This window comes from Astatotilapia calliptera, chromosome 1 (genome assembly GCF_900246225.1).
Source record: "Astatotilapia calliptera chromosome 1, fAstCal1.2, whole genome shotgun sequence".
In the NCBI taxonomy this organism is placed as follows: Eukaryota; Metazoa; Chordata; class Actinopteri; order Cichliformes; family Cichlidae; genus Astatotilapia; species Astatotilapia calliptera.
The window spans coordinates 38,379,228-38,401,953 of NC_039302.1; the positions used below are offsets into that span (position 1 = coordinate 38,379,228).

Here is a 22,726-nt window from a genome sequence, read left to right on the forward strand (position 1 = left end):
ACACTGAATCGGTGCCTCAGTACAAATCCTTGGGCTGTTATTTAATATCTGACCCTCTTTTATGTCTCACATTAAGAAACACCTTCAGAGAAAACTCAAGTTCAAGCTGGATTTTTCTTTTGTTTGAGGTCAGAGACGTCCTGCTTTCACTCTCTGTCAGTGTTGGATTATTGTGATATTTATGCATTTGCTGCATACTGTCTATTGTGGACGACTGAGAGTCATCACCAGCACTGAAGCTTGTACTCACCCTGCCAGATTATATACCGCAGCTAAATCAGTGATTTGATCTGCTTTGTCCTTCCACACTGTGATATTCTTATTTACAGAGATATTCTGGGTCTCACTAACTGACCTACATCCAACAGAAAACTGTCCCAGCACTGTTTCTTATTTCCAGCTGTCCCTGGATCTATTTCTGATTTTATTGACTAGTTTTTTATTATTATTATGTAAATTTGTCGCTCCAAAAAAATCAACAAAATCTTAGTTCTTCACCTTACATGAAGTTTAGGTGGTTTTCAGTCATCATGTGAGACAGTCCGACATTCCTGTCATCACAGTGTAAATGTTTCCTGATTTCAGATGCTTTTGTATTTTCCTCCTTATCTAATGTAGATTTTTGTTCGTGTGTTTATCATGTTTTGCTCTAATTATTATTATTATTATTATTTTTATTTTTTAACCTCTGGAGTTTTATTAAATTTAAGATAAAAAATATAATTAATAAAATACTTTTGTTTGCCATTTTTATTAGATAAACTGATTAAATAATGGGAAATATTTTAAATTCGTCTGACTAATTTATATTAAAACCATCGTAGTGATTTTCGGTTTAATTGTCCGGCGTGCACAGGCCAGCGTGTCGGTGTGTGTCGCACACGTGCACGCGCTGACAGTCCACCTGCACGCGTGTTTCTCGCGCTTCCACGTCGCCGTGCGTCGCGGAGAACAACACGAGTTTTGCGCATTGTTGTAAATTTGCATGCTCAAGTCCATATGGCCACTTCCTTTGGACCTGCTTTCCCAGCGCCGAAGGATTGTCAGGCCTGTCAGCCGATAAAGAATCACTTGACTTGCTATAACAAGTTCAAAAGGAGCTGATGACGCGCTGTTGATCCATGGAGAATCGGTAAAAGAAACACCCCTACTGCTCGCTGCTATCACTCCCATAGAGATAGCCCTGTTATTGATGGGGAATGCTTATGCTAATTTCTTGGGGGGAGGAGGAGGAAAAGTTTTTTATTATTATGTTGGAAAATGCTCAAGAAAAACGAAGAAAAGAAAGTGAATTCCGTGGGAGCATTTAGGAGCAGCATGGGAATCAGATTTTCATAGCGCATAATGAGGCAGCGAGCTGGTCCACTAATGTGTCACAGAGCTGCAAATATCTTTTAAAAGCAGGCTGCTGGCGGCCAGGGGCTGGCACGGGATGTTACAGCCTCTCTCGTTTGCCCCGTGGTTGGGATGAAAGCTGCTCGCCGCAGCTGCGTGTAGATTTCACGCGGTGAAAGTTGTCTGCGTGGAATTCAGAGAAGACGTAGAGGTGTTTGACTCCTGCGCGCTGTCACACTGACCGCTTCCATGTTCCTCGGCGTGACACAAGCAGCACGCAGAGGGGAGAAGATCACGAGAGCAGTGGCTGGGAGCTGGGAGGGGGGCTCTTCTGAATATGACCCCCAGATACCCCGCTGTGGGCCCACGTCCGGTTCCGCGGACATCTGATAGCATCTCAGGCGCTGACATTAATGCCTCTCTCGGTTCGACATTTTGAATAATCGAGGCTGTCTGCCGTCATCCCGCCACTAGCTGTCAGCAGCACCGCCTGCCTGTCTGTCTGTCCGTCCGTCTTATCGTGCTCTTACATTGTAGAAAACAAGCTGTCCGTACAAGAGAGCACTTGATACTTTTTTATTATTACCAAACCGTTCCCATAATTACCCCATAATCATTATATAATCCTTTAACAAAGCCTCCATTGAAGCCCTGTCTTTTGTCAAGGCTGGGACACTGAATCTATAATTGCATTATTCAGTCTCTTCCACCCCCCTATAGAAGCATAATATATCCAAAGCACCGCGCACAGGCAGCCTGTAGTTGCAGTCGAGCCAGTGCGCGACGTCTTTCTGTCATGTGTCCTTTTTTTTCTTTACGCATCGCGTAAAAAAAGTTGTGCCAACTCGAAGTTGAGGTCTCCTGTTGGAAATCTCCCCTCCTCAAAGAAAACTCTTTTTTTCTTTTTTCACTCCGGGCAGGGATCGCTTCCACGGAGCCGTGCGTGGAGAGCCATCCGTTGCAGTCGCGTTATCGATCTGTCATATTCTCTAATAATTCTCTTCTCTCGCGCGTTCAGGCACAAATAATAAAGCGTTAAAACATCGGCGCGAGTCCCCGAGGAGCGGCTTTGCGTGTGTGCGCGGGGATTGGCAGCACAACGAGGCTTATTTACATTAAATACGCCACAAGGTTACAGCGCAGATAGATGAGCGTCATTTTTAGCACTCGTTACTCGTGTTAAGCGGCGCTCAGGACGCAGAGCAGGAAACACTCGTTTATCCCGGACTTTCTGCGGCGAGGAGCGGAGGAGAGGACCGCGCGGCTCACCCAAGGTAAGCGATCCGACTTTTGGGAGCGGGGAGTGGGGACCCGCCGGGCTCGGTGCCGGAGAGCAGCCCGGGATTCAAACGTGTTTGTGGGACTTGAAGGTCAGAAACTCTCGGAGGTGGGCGCGAGGCGCTCTTCCTCCTGCCGGGGGAGAGGCGCCGAGGAGCGGATTATGGGCGCGATCACCGCCGGGCTCGGCAGCTGCGACGCCGGAGCGGAGCGGCTCTTTACCGCGACGCTCACCGGGCGGGGAGGAGGGGGGCGGGCGGGCTGCTGGCCGGCGGCTCGGGGCGGCAGGACCGGCTCATACCGGCGCATCTGACGGGAAAGTGTCCGCAGGGAGGACCGAGCAGAACTCGTCAGAGGTGAGAGGAGCCGGGCTGGGCCGAGTCACCCCCCCGCACCCCCATGCTTAGAAAAATCACAGCAATTATCGGAGCACCAGCACAGACTCTAACCCGCGGCGGGTTTCTGCTCCTGAGCCCCGCGTGTGCGTAAAGTGCGCGCGGCGGCGTAACCCGCAACTTTGCTCCGGCTCCGAGGCTGGGGGGAGTGGGGGGGTGCAAAGTTCCGGAGACCTGCCATTTTGTGCCGAGGTCGGCTTTGACCGACGGGGCACGTGCGTGATTGCGCACGGTCGCGCGCTGACATGGACATTTTTGGGAGCCGCTGTCACTGCGGTGTGTGTTTGTTTGGGGTGGGGGGGGGGGGGGGGGTAGTTACACACAGCTTCTCCTTTAAAAATCATCAGTTTTTAGGATACCTGTTGGGGGGAGGGGGGGGGGGGGGTTCTCAGAGGTCCAGTTGACCCCTGGGCGTTTTGACAGGGCTGTGCACCCCGCTGTCTGAAAATAGTCGCTGTTCTCTGACCTTTGCTGAAGTTGACGCAGAAACAGAAAGTTGCTTCTTCCTCGGATCGATTTGAGAAGAGCTGAGATGCTGTCATTGTGTGAGGTACCTCAGGGCGGATATTATGACTGAACCGTCTGGGCGTAAACCCCTTTTGTCAGCTCCTCTCTGTCCCTCGCAAACATCACACGGACGAGTGTGTTTGGCCGTGCAGCTCCACATGTTGTCATTCTTTCTGCGTGAAATATTTGGGAAGACTCTGAGAAAAGGCCTCGCTCTGCAGGTCGGCCTGTCGGAGGAATTCCTGTGTGTGTCAGGCCTCGGTGGACTGTCAGTAATTTCTTTCATGTTCGTTTAGCTTTATAAAATAAAAATCATACAGGTTTCAGCCTCACATACCACTTGCTGATTAATTATCCAATTAATTCAAAGTGTTGTTGTCATTAAAAATAAGAATTCTCATGAAATATGCAAACATTATTTATCTTCACTTCACGGCAAATCACAGAGATTAATTCCTGTTTATGGGTGAGATGTTTAGTGTGAGATTTATTAAAGCAGAAACACACACACACAGATCTGACATTTTCCTGTGCTGCAACTTTCTGACCGATCGAGCTCGAAATGTGTCGTCGCCGGCCTCGCGTTAGTCGCTTCCCACCTGTGTCCATGTCAGCGTTGCGGAGGGGGGCCACGGGCCGTGACCGACAGCGGCGATACGCATCTCTCAGCCGCAAACGAGTGAGAAGGAAGTGATGAGACAGACGCAGGGGGAGAGGCAGAGAGGGGGAGCACGGCAAAGGATGGGATCCAATCCGTCCTCTCAGCTGCCTGTCAGTCAGTCGGTCCCGCGGCTGAGGAGACCCACTAGGCAGCAGCCGCTGTTGTCAGGCCGACACTCGCCAAATTATTTGACGTGCACACAATCGGACTTGTGGGAAAGCAAAGAAAAAAACACACACAGTGAAAATCAGAGACACCCGAGCGCCATGACAGGAACACACAAAACCACATGCATTACATAACGCAGCAGTCCTCAGGACGTCTGCGCAGGCGGTCGGACAGACTCGAGCGAGCCGCAGCTCCCAGCAGCCGCCTGCCTCGGGTAATTATGGGAGAGGGCTCCGGTGGTGGGCAGGTGGGATGGGGCCAGGTGCCGTCAGCAGCCACACGTTAATTCATATGTGTAGCCCGCCCCCCAGACACCCCGTCACCCTGTTCCTGTGTGGTACCTGCAGGGCAAGGCTGAGATGCTGACATCGTCCTCACTCTACTAACAAGGAGCGTGTGTGTGTGAGTGTGTGTGTGTGTGTGAGTGTGTGTGTGTGTGTGTGAGTGTGTGTGTGTGTGTGTGTGAAACACAGGCCGTGTCGAGCTTCCGTGACCTTGATTTTCAGAGTTCAAGCTAGAGAAGAAGAAGATGTTGTTGATGCTGATCTGACACACTCACACACACTCACACACATTCACACACACTCACACACACACACACACACACACTCACACACACTCACACACACTCACACAATCAAATCTGGGATGTGAGCGACAGAAATGTTTTTTTTCTTGTTTTTTTTGTGAAATGAATTTTTCACTCAAACTTTTATCGGGAGCAGGAATTCTGAGTTTCCCCCCCGTGAGAAAAATTGGAGGATGTAGGAGGCGTTTGACCTGTTTCTCATAATTTAGCATTTTTTAGGATCTCATTGTGTTGATGGAATTTGTAAATAAGTAAACCTTTGAAACTGCGATGATTCCACGTGTAAAGCACATATTTGTCTGTGTGCATGGGGGGAGGATAAAAGCAGCTCTGCGTCTTCTCTGTAAATTAACGGCAGTTTGAAAAATGAGCAGGAAATAAATTTGCTCTGAAATGTGAGTGAAGGATCGGTGTGCAGCTTTCCCGTGTTTGCCCCGAGAGCTCGATAAGAGTCGGGAGGTTGAGAGCTGGAGGAGCAGCGGTGCGGGGGTGGGTTAGAGGGGGGTAATCATGGCCGTCAGTTTGATCTAAGAATAAAGAGTGTGGGGCAGATGAGGCGCTGACAGACAGGCTCGACTCAGTCCTCTCATGCCGGGGTGCCATCGCAAGGAGCGTCTGCCTGTCTGGGCGGCCGGGGGGGGGGGGGTGGGGGGGCGGGGGTGTTCTTGTACTTCAGATTTGGAGACCCGCCTGCTCGCAGGTCGCTCAGAGCCCAGGTGCTGCTGCGGCCTCGTCCTCCATCAGCAGCAGGAATGTGGTGAAAAACTGGAACGCGTAGCCGTGAGATTCCTCTTTGTTTGCCGCGGCTCCCCGCTGAGCCCCCCACCCCCCGCCCCCGGCGTTATTAGGGTTTTACAGAGTTTGGCTCCACTTTGGTATTATTTCTTTCTCCCTCAAAGTTCGTTAGCATTTTGGATTTAAGAATGCGGCGCGCGACGCCGGGGCTGTTTTCCCGTTTGATGTGTCGAACGGCACTGTGTTTCCAGCCGTGTCATTTCCACAGACAACAGCTTAACACAAACCGGCACGCACGCATCAATCACAGGTCCTGAAGCAGAGAATTGTTCCTGCTTAGCATTCAGCCGCGCTCGGCTAAGACGGTGGTAAATACCTCCACGAGATGGAAGGTTAGACCCACTTCACACACCGGCTCTGACTGCGAGGCGCATGTCATGTCTGCTCTTTAGCTGCTGTGCGTCGTGGATGTGACCTCTGTAAACTTCCAGACCTCGGCTAATGAGCACGCCAAAGTAGCACAAGATGGAGGGAGAGAGAGAAGGAGGGAGTGAGGACTCCTGCACCTTTAATTATGATCAAGAGGTTTTCACCAAAGGACGGAGGCGTTCCAGTTCTGTTGCACTCGTAAATCTGGCCCCGGATGCCGTATATTGTGTCGAACGATTACTGTACACCATTATGGTGCATATTCGACTGCCTCTCCAGCACCTGATTTGCATAATTGGATCTTTAATGAAACTTGCCTTGTGGAACAAAAAATACAAAAAGAAAGATGAAAAAAAGTATGTGCGTGTGGGGTGGGGGGTACACACACAAACCAGCCCCCCCCAATGTTTGTGGTGAAATAAAGAGTTTTCAGGAGGTGATGAACAGGAGGAAGAGGCAGCGAGTGACCGTCTGCGTCCCGGGCGCTCGCACATCAGCGGCACGGCTACAAATCGGATGAGAAGTGGCTGTGAAAGCTGCACATTCCCAGCCAGGTCTCGCGGGTTAAGACTACAATAGCGGGATATTCTGTGGCCCGGGGGGGATTTCAGCTCCTCTGCTGTCGACACTCGTTGCACCAACTTGTTACTCAGGGAAGATGGCTCTTTTGTAGGAGAGCCGATTCCACGCTCGCCTGCTGGAATTCCTCTGTTGCAAATATTTTGACAAAGACTAATCAGCAGCCGTTGTTTTTTTATTCTCCTTTTTTGGGGGGGGGGGGGCTGAGCTCCCTGCATCCTCCCGTCGGCCTTCTAGGCATGAAGGTTCAAATCCCACTGCTGCCTTTGCGACGGCGTGCGTCGCCCAAAACTGAGATTAAAAATAGAAATTCACTTTTTCACGAGTGTGTCATGAAAGAGAGGTGCTCTCTTATTTCTGCTCTGAGAGCGCCTCCACTCCAGAGTGGGACAGCTAATCGAGTGCTGGTGTCAAAAAACAGCCAAACGGCGGCGGTTTCTCCCTCGCTCTCCGTGTGAATGTGTTTCCACTCGACGTCTGTGGGAGTGGATCATGTGTCAGAGCAGTTTACAGGTGATTTGCAGGGCAGCGGCTCTACAGAGAGGTGCGTGGAAGGCGGGCAGGGTTCAAGTACCTCGGAGGCTCTGATCACGCCGAACGGAGCAATCCCAGCATCTGAGAGGACCCTTCAAACGCCTCCTTATCGCGCTCCTCGCCACAGCAGCCTCTATCATCTCTCTATCCAAATCATTTCCCCCCTCCGTCATCATCATCTTTTATTTCGCTGCTTCCCATCCCTCCTGTCTCGCTGCCACACCGGACGCCGGTGCAGTCCCCTCCTCATTAACAGATGTAGAAATCCTTTTTTTTACCCCGGCCTAATAACAAGATCAGAGTGGAAACTTCTTTACTTTCGGCCACAAATCGGAATGAAAAACGGCACACGTGATGACCTTTAATCACAATCAGATGTCTTTATTTTGTCCTGACAGGCTGGGTTTTGACCGAGCGCAGCTCGTGAGACTGCTCAAGTTAAATGTGCAGCAGTGGGAGCGAACAGACAGGAGGGATGATGATGTGCTTAACGGTATCTGTGGGCTTCCTCCTGAACACGCTGCTGCACAGATCCTGCGAGCCCGTGCTGATAAATTCAGTTTGATAAAAGGCAGCGAAATGCCGGCCTGTCTGCACACCTCTCTGTGAGCGCCGGTGCGTTCGTCACAGCCGGTGGAAGTCAAGCAAAGGGTTTTAATGTCACATCAGGCTAAATTAAAGACTCAATCGAAGGCCGTGAGAGCTGCAAGTTTTTATTTGCAGTGACAGTGGTGTGCTTCAGCCGTGGCTGCTGCTGGAGATTACCAGGCCCCAGTCGATGCAGGCAGTCGTTTTACATTTTCTATTTGTCTTTTGGGAGTTTTGTGATTATTTGCTGCTCGTTTTTAGCCTCGATGCTCATTTTGTATCTGATGACTTTGAGCAGGGGGAGGGTGTGTGTGTGTGTGTGTGTGTGTGTGTGTGCGTGCACGCTCATTTTGAGTCTGGCATTATTTTTCTAATTTGCTATTATTATTAGTATTAATCAAGAGAAATTAGATATGTGCTGCATTAATCATCAACCTTCCTAATATAGCAAACTGAGGGAGCATTTAAGAAAAGGCTGCATTTAAAGCACGCAGCCACCCCCCTCGAGAAGCCCTTTAATACCACATCGCTGTTCTCCATTTATGCAAAAGTAAATAAGTAAACCCAAAAGGCAAATGAGCATTCCAGCTTTAAACACACAGCCTTCTGTAAACGCCTGGCGCAGCCGCGACCGCGTCTCCGAGCAAAGCTGCCGAGAGGCGAAGGATCCCCACTGAGCTTTTTTTAATTTGAAGCTAAATACAAATGCTACCTGTTCTGCTTGTGTTTGAGGACAGGTTAGTCAGAAACAACTTCTTTCTAATTTTATGGGACATCTTTACTGTAAGCCTCGCTTAAATAGAAAACATTAGAACAGCTTCCAGACTGTGCAGGGCAATTAGGGAGGGGGTGAGGTGGGGGGTTCATCTTCTATTCATTTGATTTGTTCAGAGAGATTCCCCCAAAAATCTCTAAATAATAATCTGAGATGTTTCCACACAGTGAAGCAGGACCAGACAGGGCCGCGTCCACGAGCTTTTACTGTGGTGCCCCCACCCCACCCCAGGCTTTGGGGAAGTCAGAAGCGTCTTACAAACAAACCCCCAACCACACATTCACAGGTTGAATGATAGCAGACCTTTGCACACTGTTACACTCTTTAACACAGTAATGTTGTTTTTATGAGCTGCAGTGGTGCTGCAGAAAAGCTGAATGAATGCTCGCATTTTTAAGGAAGGCGCTGATATTTGAACACTGTCAGTGAAATTATCTATTTCTTATTTACTCCCACTGTAAGGTGAACACCATTTATTCTGGAAGCTTTTATTCTGAAAACAACAACAACAACCCAATTTCTGAAGCATCCTGTTATTGGTTTTTAATTGATTTCAAATGTGACACACTGCAGTATCTATCAGGATTTGACTTCAAACTTGAAGCTGAACTTTGTTTGTGTGAAACATTTAAGTTTCCTGCAGTGAGGTGACACACAGGTGTACCTGTCCTACTGACACTTCCTGTTTCAGTCCCAAAGCAGCCAATCAGCTGCGGATGGTAAACGTGATTTTAATGAAGTTCATACAGAATATTTGATCCTTTCTTTTCCCTTTTTTCCGTCTGTGCACACAAACAATTCCACCTGCTGTTTTATTTAATTAGGTACAGCAAACGTTACCTGTGTGTGTGTGTGTGTGTGTGTGTGTGTGTGTGTGTGTGTGTGTGTGTGTGTGTGTGTGTGTGCGCACACGTGGGGAGCTGTCAGTCTTTCATGAACTACTTTAAAAAGTGTTGTTCAAGGTGGGAACTAAATAGTGTTTATCTAGCACGTATCAGTGTTATTACTGGGGTCGGCTCTGTGATGTGCACGATTCCCCCGGCGACTCGCTCCTCGCTTTAAAATCTCTTTTTAAGTTGGGAGACGTTCCCGCCTCCACGCTAACACACACCCGAACAGGTCTCCCGCATTTTCTGACAGTTTCTCTCAAATCAGCGTTTTAATCTTCATCTTTGTAGTGGCCCACCCCGGCTCCCTTTCTTCCTCCTCCTCCTCAGCTTCCTTTTTCTCTTTGTCTTTTTCTTATTGTTATTATTTTTTGCGCCCCGATTGTGTTTTTTGCGTTCCTCTCTTGTTGTGTCGTTAACAGGGAGAGTCGAGTGGAAGCGCTTCGAGTCAGGCTCGTTTGTCAGAAGCGAGCAGGGAGTCGGAGTAAACACGCAGAGCGTATGCATGCGTGGTGTGGCTGATGGGCTCAGAGGGTGAGAGACAGACTGTACCCTGCATGCCCGCACGTCAGCGGCTTCATGTGAGATCCACTGAAGCCAAACTGCGATTGGTCGGCCAGGCGGCTGGTTAAGATTCAGATATCGGGCGAGCGTGTCTTTTGTCCCGCCCCTCCCTGAACCTGGTTCTGCAGGAGGGTTCTTCCTGTTAAAAGGGAGTTTTTCCTTCCCGCTGTCGCCAAGTGCTGCTCGTAGGATGTGATCTGATGGAATATAAATAACATTGAACTGAGCATCAGGATGAGTTCGAATGAGACATTGGTGGTTGCCAGCGAAGAAATGGATGTGCATGTTCCCCTCGCTGAGCGCCGCTTTTTCAGACTCCCCTTTCACACTGAAGCTCGTGGAGGACATCTTAAAGAGGCTCCATCATTTAAACACTCACTTCCTCCCTCCTCCCATCCAACTCGATGCTTCCACGCTCAAGGAAGTGCTTTGGCACAGAGGGAGAAATAAAGTCCACCTCAGATCTGCAGAGCAAACCTCTCCTGGTTGGCGATCGGCCCCCGAGGGCTCGTAGGCTGAGGCTACATCCCCATGAGAGGAGGAGGAAGGCTGAGAGCGAGGAAGGAGTGTGAACAAGAGTCGGCCTGACCTCGGGTCAGTGTGGGTGGGGTGGGGGGTGATGTTCACTGATATGAGCGAACGTGGTCACCTCCCTGCATCATGGAAGCTTCTTTACAAAATAAAAACTTTGCTTCATGAAAAAATGTTGTGACTGACGCGATCATGCTTTTTTAATAACAACTGGAAATCAGGCCATGAGTCTGAACTCTACAGAAGTTCACAGCGGTCATGTAGGAGCCGTGATGCTGATATGTTGTGTGTAAATCTGAGGTGTCGTCAGTTTCTGGCGGTGATCGTAGCTCCAGATTTACAGGCTGTGTGGCGTCGGAGCGAGGAGGGTCTGAGGAGGAAGCGGAAGACGTCTGAATTTATTTAAAAATTCTGTCCAGGATCGAAATGATGAAGCACAAAAAACGTGACGCGCTTCCTTTTTTCTGTGAATTTTGGAGGGCGGAGCTCTCCGTGAAGAGTCAGGGTGCAGGCGTCGCTCCCACTTAGCAGCCCTGACAGGTGATGTGAGCCCTCAGGTGTTTCAGCACGGCTTGCTGGCTGTACTGTACATACCTGTGTGCGTGTGTCAGGGACTGTTGGGAGGGGTGAGGTGTGTGTTTGGGGGGGGGTTGAATCAGCCATTACCAGCGTTCATGTGGAGCCCCGGCAGAGGTCAGTCTCCTCCTCGACACCCCTTTTTCATCCAATTTCTGAGGCTGCGGGCGGCCGCTCGCCGTGCTTTTGTTGCCGGAGGTAATCTGTGAAGTGATCTTAATTATGGAGGTTCGGCCTGTCCCCCCACTCCCACCACCTCTTCCTCCTCTCGCTGTCTCCTTCTTTTTCTCTCTTCCTCTCTGTACACGCTTTTAATCAAACAGCGTAGTTAGCTCGTAATGAGGGCGAAGGGAGCACGTGCGCTCCTGCTTACACATGCTGCGAGGCTTCGAGGAGAACGAGGAGGATGAGGAGGGTGAGGAAGGATGGGGAGGGGCGAGTTTCACTCACAGGTTTGCCTGGAAGATTTTTGCAAACATCTCTAACTGAATGTGAACTGGTCTGAAGTCAGTGTGATAAATAAACCAGCTAACGTGTGTGAGAGAGAGATGCACTTTTGCCTGACTGCTGCGTGCTGATTGGTCTGATTTATTTTCCTGCTGAATTTGTATAATTTATTTTAACGTGTTGTGTTTTGTCACAAACGCCACAAACTCTTTTCAGCTTCTGTAAAAGTAAAGTTCGGACTGTGTGTGTGTGTGTGTGTGTGTTGAGCCCTCGGGGCTGAAGTGGGAGGGTGAGGGGTGAAGTCGGGGCAGTGGGGGGTCAGTGGGGATCCGTTACATGTTAAACGGTCGAGGCATTGATGAGATGATCCGGCGAGGATTAGACCGACAATCCTGATGGACGCTGAAAAGGTGACCACATGAGGAGGGGCGTGTGTGTGTGTGTGTGCATGAGATCACGTGCACCCCTCACACAGGGTCCTGGGAGCCATTTCCAGGTCAGAGTGAGGTCAAAGGGCGGCTGAATGACAGTCAGATCAGACGTTGTCGAGTGTGATGATGTCACTTCTTCCTCATGGTTTTTTACTGCTTTGCAAACATTAATGAGGTTTTTTACCTTTCCTGTGACGTCGCCCGTCGTGCGATCGGCAGCTCGTCTCCTCTGAGCTTCGGTGGTTTTTTTCTCGTGTTCAGACTGAAGCAGATCGCCGACCTCGCACGTCGACCTGTTCCGTACGCGGAGTGTCGAGCTCTGCAGATCCGGCGGACTGAACGTCTGAAGCATCGACGTTTCTGGAAAATCAATTCCATTTGGACGAATAATTTTTTTCCTGGATTTTCCCAACGAATCATGAGAAATGTAATGATTTGTATTCATCTTCATTTACTCTCTGTTTAAGTCAGTGCAGGGTCAAAGGTCGCGTCTTTACCGAGCAGTGTTAATAAATGTTTTGCTGACAGTGGGTGACCGAAGGAGGATGCAGGCCGAGCTCGCTGTGCGCTCGGACCCGGAGCTTCATACGTCCAGCTGTCATTCCGCAGCTTTGCGTGTGGTGATGTCACAGCGAGCAGACAAATACCCCGCCCTGCAGGTCAGGGCAGCCATGTTCAGATCAAAGTCTGTATATAAAAGATGGTGGTAGCCAACGTGATGATTTTGGATCCTCTATGTTGGTTCTTTGGAGTGACACAGAGGCATCAGAGTGTGTGTTTGTGTGTGTCTGTGTGTGTGTTACAGTGAGGCTGCTAATTCCTTCAGGGTCAGGAGGCGGGGCTAGGGTTAAACGCTGCGGTGGGGAGGTCAGCGGTGATTAGCTGCCATCTGAACTAACGGCCGGATGCTGAAGAAGAAGGAGTGGGAGGGGCCAGCAGTGTGCTCGCCCCCCCCCCCCCCCCCCCCCGTCCTTATATTATTAAAGGTTGCCTCCATGCTTAAGTAAGGCGAGGCAGATGGGCCTTTTCATAAATCATGCTTATAAGATGATTACAGGCGTCGCCGCCCAGCATTCTCTCCCCTTCGCCCTCACTACAGTAGCGCTCAGAGTTTTCCTCAAGGCCGGCTAATCTCGGCGTGTTTTTAAACCCACAGAGTCGAAGCTGAAGTCTGATTATTTTACTGACCCGGGGAGAGAAAGGAGACACCGAGAGCAACAAAGAAGGGGAGAAAAATGCAAAAGATAAGAGCGAGTGCCGCCTCCTCTCCCACTTGTTCTGCTCCCGAGCTCAGAAAGTTGCTCAGGAACAGGATGTTCGATATATAGCACTGTGTGTGTGTGTGTGCTGTTCCTTGATGTATGCGCCGTGTCAGGCAGTCATTGTCTCCTGGGTAAAGAATGATAGTTCAAATACCTAGCATCTCTCCCCTGGTGCTCCAAACGCTCGCCTTTGAAGTTTTTATAATCCATCTGTCATCTGCGAGCAGGGAGGGCACATGTTCTGTACCACTCAATTACCAAATTCTCTTTTTGCCAACTACAATGAAACAGGAAGCAAATAATATGGGCGACCCTGAAAAAAAGCGAGAGGGGGGAGGAGGGGGGGGGTGAATGGAGAGAGAGAGAAAGAGGGAGGAATTGCTTGAAAATCCTGCGTTCCTGACTTTCTCACGCACTTGATTGTGTCCCCTCGCTGCCTCTCATAACAGGAGAACAAAGCCTGTTTGTTGTGGGTGGAATGCCTAAAATGCTTCCTACTGTTACAATTATGAAGAATTTGATTGAATGTGTATTGTTTCAAGGGCTTGGTGATTTTGATCATTTTTTTAAGTGCCTTAGATTGTTACTCGGCTTCCCCACCCCCCCATGAGAAATAATAAGCAGTCACCTAATCAGATTCCATTTGATATAAACATTTCATTTGTTATAAGGCCGGTCAATGTCGCGCGTGTTTTCCGCGATGCATTATTCATCGCGCACGCTCCGAGATGCGTTCTGAATGGCTTTTCTGTCAGCAGCTGGATGGAGTATCTAATGAAGTTTGCCGCACTTCTTGGTGTTAAAATCGTCTTTAATTGGTGAGCGCTTTGTTGTGCGTCGCTTTAAAGCCGTGCTGAGGAAAACTTCAGATGACTGCGTGGAAAATAACAACAGCGGCGGCTGCAAATTATGGCTCGGAAACATATTTCATTTACATACGCCGCAGGCCGCTTTTAAGGCGTCTACCTTTTAATTCTTTTTCATATTTAACACTCGATACAAAACAATAAGAAAGCCTCAGATCTGCGTGTCTGGTTCCTCGTTTACATCCGAGCCCCCCACCCCGTCCCTCGGCGTCCTCACCGGGAGGAAGATGAAAAGATTGTTTTGAGAAGCTCCAAAGGAAATTTGACGTTCTTTGGTTGCTTCTGAAACTTCCAATATTCTGCCGTAATTGTTTCGTGCACGTTATATATCTTCGTTTGGGGTGGGGGGGCTGGGGGGAGATGAGGAACGCGTCGGCCTCTTTCTTCCCAAATAAAAGGCAGCAGAACCCATCTGGTTGGGTGATCCACTGCTGGCCCTCTCGCGCTCATCGCTGAAATAATACTCCCTCTAATGACTCCCGCATATTCTGAAATCTCCCTTTTGAAATTGGTCTTGGCAGATTATTTGCAGGTACTTGAGTTGCATCTGTTTGCAATTTTGCAAATGTGGAAGACTTTAATGCCGGGCAGGGCGGCGAGCAGAGAAGAGGCTATTTTAATCCCTGGGATAACACCGGCTGTCGGCGTGAGGGGGCCCAGGCGAATGTCGGGACAGTACCTGCACGTATACGTGGGGTCAGCGCACGTGCACGGCGCTGACCCCACCCCCCCGATCCCATCCATCCATCTGTACCGTGTGGACGCTGGGGGTGAAAGCAGGAGGCCATCACGTACCCTCAGAAACAAAGGGCTCCTGTCCCTGCAGCCAGCAGCAGATTCAGTAACAGGTTCGGTTTCCAGAAGACGGAAATTTATGTAAATGTTATGATGCGCTGTGACAGCGGGTTGTCGCCACGGCTCACCCGGGTCGCCCAGTTAGAGTGAAAGAAGCAGTCCAGTCCGTTAGGCAGGAGGCTCTGGGTTCAGACCTTCCTGGGTTTCCTTGGTTTTCAAAATAAAAGAATAAAAGAACCCCTGTTTGAAGCTGAAAAGTCACTCGTGGTCTTTTATTTGGATCACGTTTAATTTTCAGCCTTTGTCTGACCACGAGCTCGTGGCGGACACTCGGCATCAACGAGCGAAGAGCAAGAAGCGCTGCGGGTTTCGAGCTCGTCCAGGTGCCGGGGCTGGCACCGTGGATACGCAGGCGTACCTGCACAGAGTCGCCCGGACGCGAGCTGCGTCGGCGTGCCCCGATGAGCCGCGCGCTGCATTCAGTCACTTACGACACGAATAACTGAGCGGAGGCCGTCGGTTATTTATGTTGTCCAGATAAAGTGCAGTGATTAGCGAGGCTAAACCAAAGCTGAAATGATTGTGACTTCAGTCCCTATTATTTCTACCATGTGGCGAGCAGCTGACCAGCTTAAGCCTCCCCCTCGCGCCCCCGCCCCCTCCCTCTTTTAAAGCTGTAATAAGGTGCCCTATTGTCCGATGGCAGGGAGAAGCGGGGCCGCGGCCGAGCCCACCCAGCTGACTGTAATTTCATAGGTGGTTACAATTACATTAATTACATATTTCATCAACAGTGTTTATCCAGCCGCGCGGTGAATGAAGAGGCCAAACTTTTAACTTTTGTTTTTGCATTTCTTGTTTCCCCCTTTTCTCCTTCCTCCTCCTCTTCCTCCTCCATTTTTTTTTTGTGGTTGTTTTATTAGGAGCGAGGGGAGGGGAGGTGCCAGAGGAGGAATTATGCTGAAAGTGTATGCCTTGCAACTTTTCCCCTCCCTGTTGGAAATGTTTATTTGAACAGTAAGCTCATGATTTGAATATTTGTAATCCATGCTTAAATTTACAGGCCAGATGAACTTTTTGGCACAGAATGGCAACCATAAGTAGGATTTTGAGAAAAGCTTTACAAAATTTTAAGCCATGTGCAAGGCTTATATAATTTAGAAGGGGGGGAAATATGCACAAATAAAACAGGCTCTGTCTTATTTACTTTACACTCGCAGAAAAAAATGCATCATATGGCCTCTGACGTACGGACGTATATGTGCGGATGCACGCGGAGTTGTGTCTTTGCAGGAGACTCAGCTGCTTGTGAGTCTGTGCGGGAATAACGTCCACCCCGGTGTCGGCGGGTGCCACCCATCGTGGAGGGGGAGGGGGGAGAGCGGGGTCAGCGAGGCAGGCGGGAGGAAAAGGAAGACTTTCTTAAATGATGCTAATCAGTCCGGAGGGGCCTGGCCCTCTCTGCCTCATCAGGCTGCTGTAATTCAGATGTGCCGAGAACCTGGAATTAAACGTGTCACTGTGAGGCGCACGTGTGTGTGCGTGCATGTGTGTGTGTGTGTGTGTGTGTGTGTGTGTGTGAGGGGTGTTTAGGGGTTAAGTAGAACCAAATTAGTCGATGGGAGCACTAACAGCAGCGGGAGCTTTCTGTGTGGCTACTTCTTGGTGAATGTCAAGATGATTTAGCTGCTCTTCTGCTCGCCGTCTGTCTCTGAGCGCCGCTCCTCCAATCACGGCTCCGGGCTGTCTGTTTGTGGCCCTCCATGCAACAAATGAATATTAAATCTACGCTGGGCATTTTCGCACAATGGCAGGAGGTTACGCTTTGAAATATGAGAACGGTTAGAGCCAGAAATCCTGCGAGGTAACATCACTAAAGTCTCACAGGAAGTTTAACATCTATAAAGTGGGGGGGGGCTCCTGACCGCTGGAGCCAGCATATGCGCTGTAATATATTTTAATCACTGTGGAGGACGCATAAATTAGGCTTCCTTTATTCGATAAAAGCTGTAAATAAAAGCCTGTTTGCTGATAAAATTAAAACTCTGAAGGAAAATGAGAATATTTGCACAATAATGAAATGAGGAGTGGAGGGGTCACAGGAAAACACTCGTGCTTTACTTTCTTTGCTGCTTCCTGTGAAAAGTCTAAAACATCACGTTGATGTGTGAACAGATTCTGGTCTGAACATATTTGTTTAGGCTTTCTGTGCTCTTCATACTGATCTTCTTTCTGTGTGTGGCTGAATGTGGCGATCTTTCATTTGTGCTCTAGAACATTTCATGCTTCGTGTCATTCGGCGTCATCACCGGCTGTACCTAATGTTCAGGTTTTATTCATGTGGACCTGCTAAGCTGTCGCTGGGCTCCTGTTTCTGGTAGAGCCGGTGCTGCGTGCAGGTGAGGTGGCGGCGCTGCGGCTGTGCCGACACGCACGCACAAAATGCTGCGTGTGTTTGTAGTGCTTACAGTGCTTATCGACATTATTCATGCTCGTTTTTACAGCACGGGAAATTTCACGGAAAAATCACAGCTTCTTTATGTTCAAATGAAAAATAAATACATAATTAAAAATAATGCCAATTTATATTATTTATGTAAAGAGCAGTAAATAAATAAAAGGTTCCTAGTGATCAGTGTCTGCTGAGAGCGTCTCAGTGAGGCGAGTGTGAAGAAGGAAAACGTAGCGGTCGCTGTGAATCAGAGCCGGTTTGAGAGTAAAATGAGAGAGGTTAGTGTTGATGAGTGTTTCCTGTGAGCTCACAGTGAAGAGTGTGTGTGTGTGTGTGTGTGTGTGTGTGTGTGTGTGTGTGTGTGTGTGTGTGTGTGTGTGTGTGTGTGTGTGTGTGCGCGCGCGGGGACACCAGTTGGGCTAACAGCTGAATCATGGCTCAGCCGCTGCCCCTCGTAGTCCTTGGCAGTTAGCGGTGTGAAAAAGCCTTCTCTTTGAGGGCATTATATAGATTAATGTGCTGCGCCTCGGGCACACACACACACACTCACACACACACACCTCGCCAGGGAGGGATACTGACTCAGTGTGTGTGTGCAGCATTGGATTGTTGAGTTTACTGAGTGTGTGTGTGTGTGTGTGTGTGTGTAAGCTGAGAGAGAGAGAAGCTCGCCTGGTTGATTTTTGAATTATTTTTTTTATAAATCACTTATATATTAAAATTTGTTTTTAAGGTGGAGATGTTGTTTAGTGAGTTATTCTTAAGGTGGAAATGCAGTTTAGCGGTTTGTCTTTAAGGTGGAAATTCCTTTCCATGGACGACACAAAGATATCGTTCCTGCTTTTCTACGCTGAACTTTTTCACCTCATGTGAGGCTTTAAGTTTATGCAGGGTGTTGGTGGGGGGGTCGTGTAGGGACGGCTTTCTCTGAAGGTATTTTTATGTGGATTAGGGGGTGTTTATGAGGACTGGCTGACCACAAAAGGGGGAGGGGGGTGTTTCTCCTCACTCTCTCTGTTTTACCCCCCCCCCCCTGTTTTCCCCTTTCTAGCCGAATTAGCTGTGAGTTTAGCGGAGTGCGATCAGGGTGTAGCTGAGCTGATTCACACACACACACGGCCGCTGGAAGCAAACGCAGATGGAAAAGTACAACAGTGTTCCAGCTGAAGTTACAGCTTGTCGGGGTAAACAGGACACTTCAACTTTTAAAGGCCTTGCTTGCCCCCCTTTTCTCATCTCGCTGGAAACTGCGCGGTGAAATTTATCGTATCAGGATTTAACGCGTTCCAGCCCAGATCAGTCAATCTGTGGGTGTTTCTATGACACCCAACCGTGCGTGCGCCACGTACATACGTGTGCACGTGGAGCCGGAGCGTGTGCCGGTATCTGCAGCCGGTGGTCTAAATAACCTACTTTTGTCTGACAGCGGCGCGGAGACACGGAGGTGCACATATGCAGAAAGCTATTTGGAAAGGCCTCCTCGTAGCTGTCAGCTTTTATTATGCGCTGAGGTGTCATGTTTGTTAGGAAGCTGAGTGCAGATGGCAGAGTGGAAGAAATGGATCACTAATTTTAACAATGATTAATGAACAGAGATGGAAAATGAATTACATCGGACTATTGGAGGCAAGGAATATTTTCTCTGAAAATGTTAACTTCGGCTGCCAGGCAGCCGGCCGTGCTGTGGGTGTTATTGAGGAGGGGGAGTGTGTGTGTGTGTGTGTGTGTGTGTGTGTGCGTGCGTGTGTGCGCTCTAAGGTGCAATTTTTCCCCTGCATCTTTTGTAGAATCAACACTTCACTGCTCTTGCCTATTACTTTAGTGCTCGCCTGCTTAAACACTGCCAGCTTCACACACGCTGTTGTTCCCCCTGTGTGTACTGCTCTAGCAGTTAAGGTACACACTCTTTAATAAGGTAAACACAGGAAAGGTTAGACTGTCTTAAAATGTTCCCTATTTTCATTACTCTGCAGTGCGCTTTATATCAAATCAGAGATGTTGCAGATTCAATCAAGTGTTAGCAGCTCGTGCCGAGGCGTCTGCCTTTAACCGCTCTCTGAGCGCAGCGTGTCTGCAGGTCTGCAGGCGGAGGCGTGGCCGGGGGTGTTCGGACTCCCTTTTTGTCCCTACGGGTGCAGTGTGTGCCTGTGCACCCCAAGGGTGCACCTGTGTGCCCTGAAGGCTCACGCATGCTCCGTTTCTTCTGCACTCGGGACACAGTCAGATATTCCGATGAGGAGCTTCGATGTGTTGTGACACGGTGGTGCAGAGGTTAGCAGCACAGTTCTGGGTTTGAACCTTGATGTGTTCTCGCTGTGGCCCGTGAATATCTCCATTTCTGCAGGCTTGCATTAGAGCGAGCCTTTTTATTTTTATTTTGTGAATGTTTTTGTAGCAAAATGTAAAAACGTTCAAACTGTCACGTATTTGTGTGGTGCAGAATAAAACCAAGGCCCGACCTGCTTTAGTCTTAACACCACACATATCAACTCAGGCCCATCAAACCTGCTGCAGAGGACGAGTCAGCTTTCAGATGCGATGGCAGCCAGACCGCAGACCTGCCATCCTCCATTGTTTGTGATCTGAGGGGAAACCTTGGAGTTTCTGCCACTTTTTCCCCTCGCATCAGACCCACCCCCTCACCCCGTCGCCCCCCTCCCAGACGCGTCTCTGCCGATGTTCGTCTGGTGGGCGGCTGGTGGAACACGGTTTAATAGGTAGATGTGAACTATTTTGAATTTAATTAATCTCCTGATGAGAAAAAAGAGAAAACAGCAACTTCCAGCAACACAGTGTGTGTGTGTGTGTGTGTGTGTGTGTGTGTGTGTGTGTGTGTGTGTGTGTGTGTGTGTGCACGTTTGAGGAGACAGAGGGAGAGATCTCAGGTTACGGCAGCATATGCTAAGCACTCGGAAAACATACACAATGCCTTTGGTGAACAAGGTAGTCGGTATGCCCCTGGGAGCCAATTTGGATTGTGACTTAAGGCAACGTCGTGGCTTTGTGTGTGTGTGTGTGTGTGTGTGTGTGTGTGTGTGTGTGTGTGTGTGTGTGAGAGATTTACTCTTGACGCTCCATTGAAACAGTAGTGGTGGGTAAATCTGGGTGGCCCTCCTGCAGACCCTCCACATCTGTGTCCCCCCCGCCCCCCCTGCAGGACTGAGCCGGCTCCTCTCTGCCTGGCTGCTCCTCCACACTCACAGCACACTCAGCCAGACCTCGTTTTACCCAATCACAGCGTCCGCGGTAACCAAACCCACCGCGGCAGACGACGGTATTGATCTGAGCGTGAGTGGCAGGCGGGGTACGGCGCGCGGCGTGGAGCGTTTAGCGCCTAGATTGAGGGTAAATATACAAAAAAGGAGATCTCGCAGATTCCCGTCTAAGCAAACTTTGACAGATTTAAGCAAACGTTTGAAATGTCACAAAAAATGAAATGTAAATCAGGAGCAGTTTAGTCAGCTGCGTCGAAACGGATAAATTAACTTCTTCAACAAAGAGCAAAGCTCCGCCACTTTTTAGGCGTTCCTCCTCGATGTGAAGTCTGTGCAGAGGAAGCAAACGCTGGCAGAAGCTCCGATATCTGCCAGCCGGGCTGCTCTAACAGGAAGTGCCGGCCTTTCTTACTCCGTGCTCTCCGAGCGCTCGTGCAGCGCGGGGCGTCGAGGAGCGGCGTGGGGCTTTTGCACTCCCCTCATCAGCCATCACTGCAGAAAACATCATCATCAGAAGAAGAAATGAAAAAAGTCAGACACTGATGTGCACAAGCAATTACAGTTCATATATTTGTTAGATTATTCGTGTAAACGACATCACGTCTGCACAGGAAGTGCTGGGGAAAATAAAGCCGTGTGTCGGGGGGGGGGGTCTTTGTCTGCTGTCGCCACCGTTACAAACTTGTCAAGCTTCAAATGTGTGTGACTGTGAATTTCCTGGTGTGTGTGCTTTGTTTACAGGCTCTTGTCGTCCCACCTTCTGTGAAGCTGTCGGCGCTCTTCCTGACACCCGGCGCTCGCTGGAGAGGCGGCAGTCACGCAGGTACGATTGCACCGATTGATCGCGGGAGAAAGGGGAGGATATTAAAGGTGTCTGTCACATTTGTGCGCTCTCCTGCTTTGCTTTCTTTCCCAAAAGTCCACAAAGTCGTGCCGTACTTTCTCTGAGTTGGCCTGTCGCAGTGTCTGCCGGCGGCTCAACGGCGTGCTCGTTGGACTCCACGCTTCCACTGCCAGCGTGCACGCACGTACTCACGGCAGCTGAAGATGTGGTCAAAGCGGCCGTGTTTGGGCGTGTTTTCGTGCATCCGCGGCGTGAGTTTGAAGGCACATATGCCGGGATGCATGGCGGCAGAGCCGGCAGCAGGATGCGTCGGGGGCGTGTTTCTGCTGCGCGTGTGACTCCGAGTCTGTTAAATCTGCTCTTTGCATCTGTCTGCTATTAAACTGAATCTGGCTCCGTTTAACGTCTTCTCCTCATCACGCGCAGAGAAAAATAAAAAATCAACCTGTAGCTGCAACATAAATACGAGCAGCGAAGATATGAAATATTGATTCAATTATCAGAAACACTCAGACGGCCTGTTTACTTTTTCCTTGGACTGAATTCTGAGCGTCCAGATGTGGAGCCGCTGATGTGAGGCTTCCTGGAAATTTCAGGACGTTTTCGGCTGGCGGGCGCACTGCGGTCAGACTTTGCCGCTGGTCGTTACTGTGGTAACAGAGGAGATGGAGACAGGGTTGAGAGAAAGCTTATTTGAACCCAAACCTGGGTCTCTTTTTAAATCTGAGCCGTCTGGTTGCACGAATGTAACGTAAAGTGTGACCGAACGATGGAAACGCCCCGACACCTCTGCATCATCCGCCAGTTTTTATATGGTCACTTTTCTTAACTATGTGAATGAGGGAGCGTTTCTGAATGTCCACACATGTATGTGTGTGCATGCACGCCTGCCCTGCACGTCATATCGCTTCATCCGTTAAACAGAAGGAGGGTTCTTCTTCTGTCTGCTCCTTTTCCTGCATGATTTGAGCGACGTACAGATGATTCACTTACTGAGGATGTCCATAAATGTCAGCTGTACGTTATTCTTTTAAATGTTGATTTCACACGGAGGCCGGAGCGGTGACACTGTGCTAAAGTTTAACTGCACATTTAAACCGTGAGCTACGTGAAGAAAAAGAAACACAATTTCACCTTTAAAAGGGAAAGTTTGTGTTAATGAACAGAGTGTCTTTTTTTAAACTTACTGAAAAAAACATTCATGTCTGTGAGTTTAGTTTTATTCATTTAGCGCAGTCACGGCTCTTTGTACTGTAAGACCTACAGTAATACAGGCAGGCTCA

General features: G+C 49.3%; 1 protein-coding gene across 5 annotated transcripts in view; it reads left to right on the forward strand.

The window, feature by feature from the left end:
* znf536 (zinc finger protein 536) overlaps positions 1-22,726 on the forward strand; it is a 223,199-nt gene that overhangs the window by 15,572 nt on the left and 184,901 nt on the right. For 3 of the 5 annotated variants that reach the window (XM_026177499.1, XM_026177503.1, XM_026177491.1), the window contains exons 1-2: positions 800-2,609; positions 21,341-21,422. The gene's annotated coding sequence lies outside the window, so the exon portion shown is untranslated. Of the gene's footprint in view, positions 1-799; positions 2,610-2,903; positions 2,970-21,340; positions 21,423-22,726 lie in introns of those variants that run through there. The other 2 variants (XM_026177521.1, XM_026177512.1) reach the window with 2 other exon arrangements.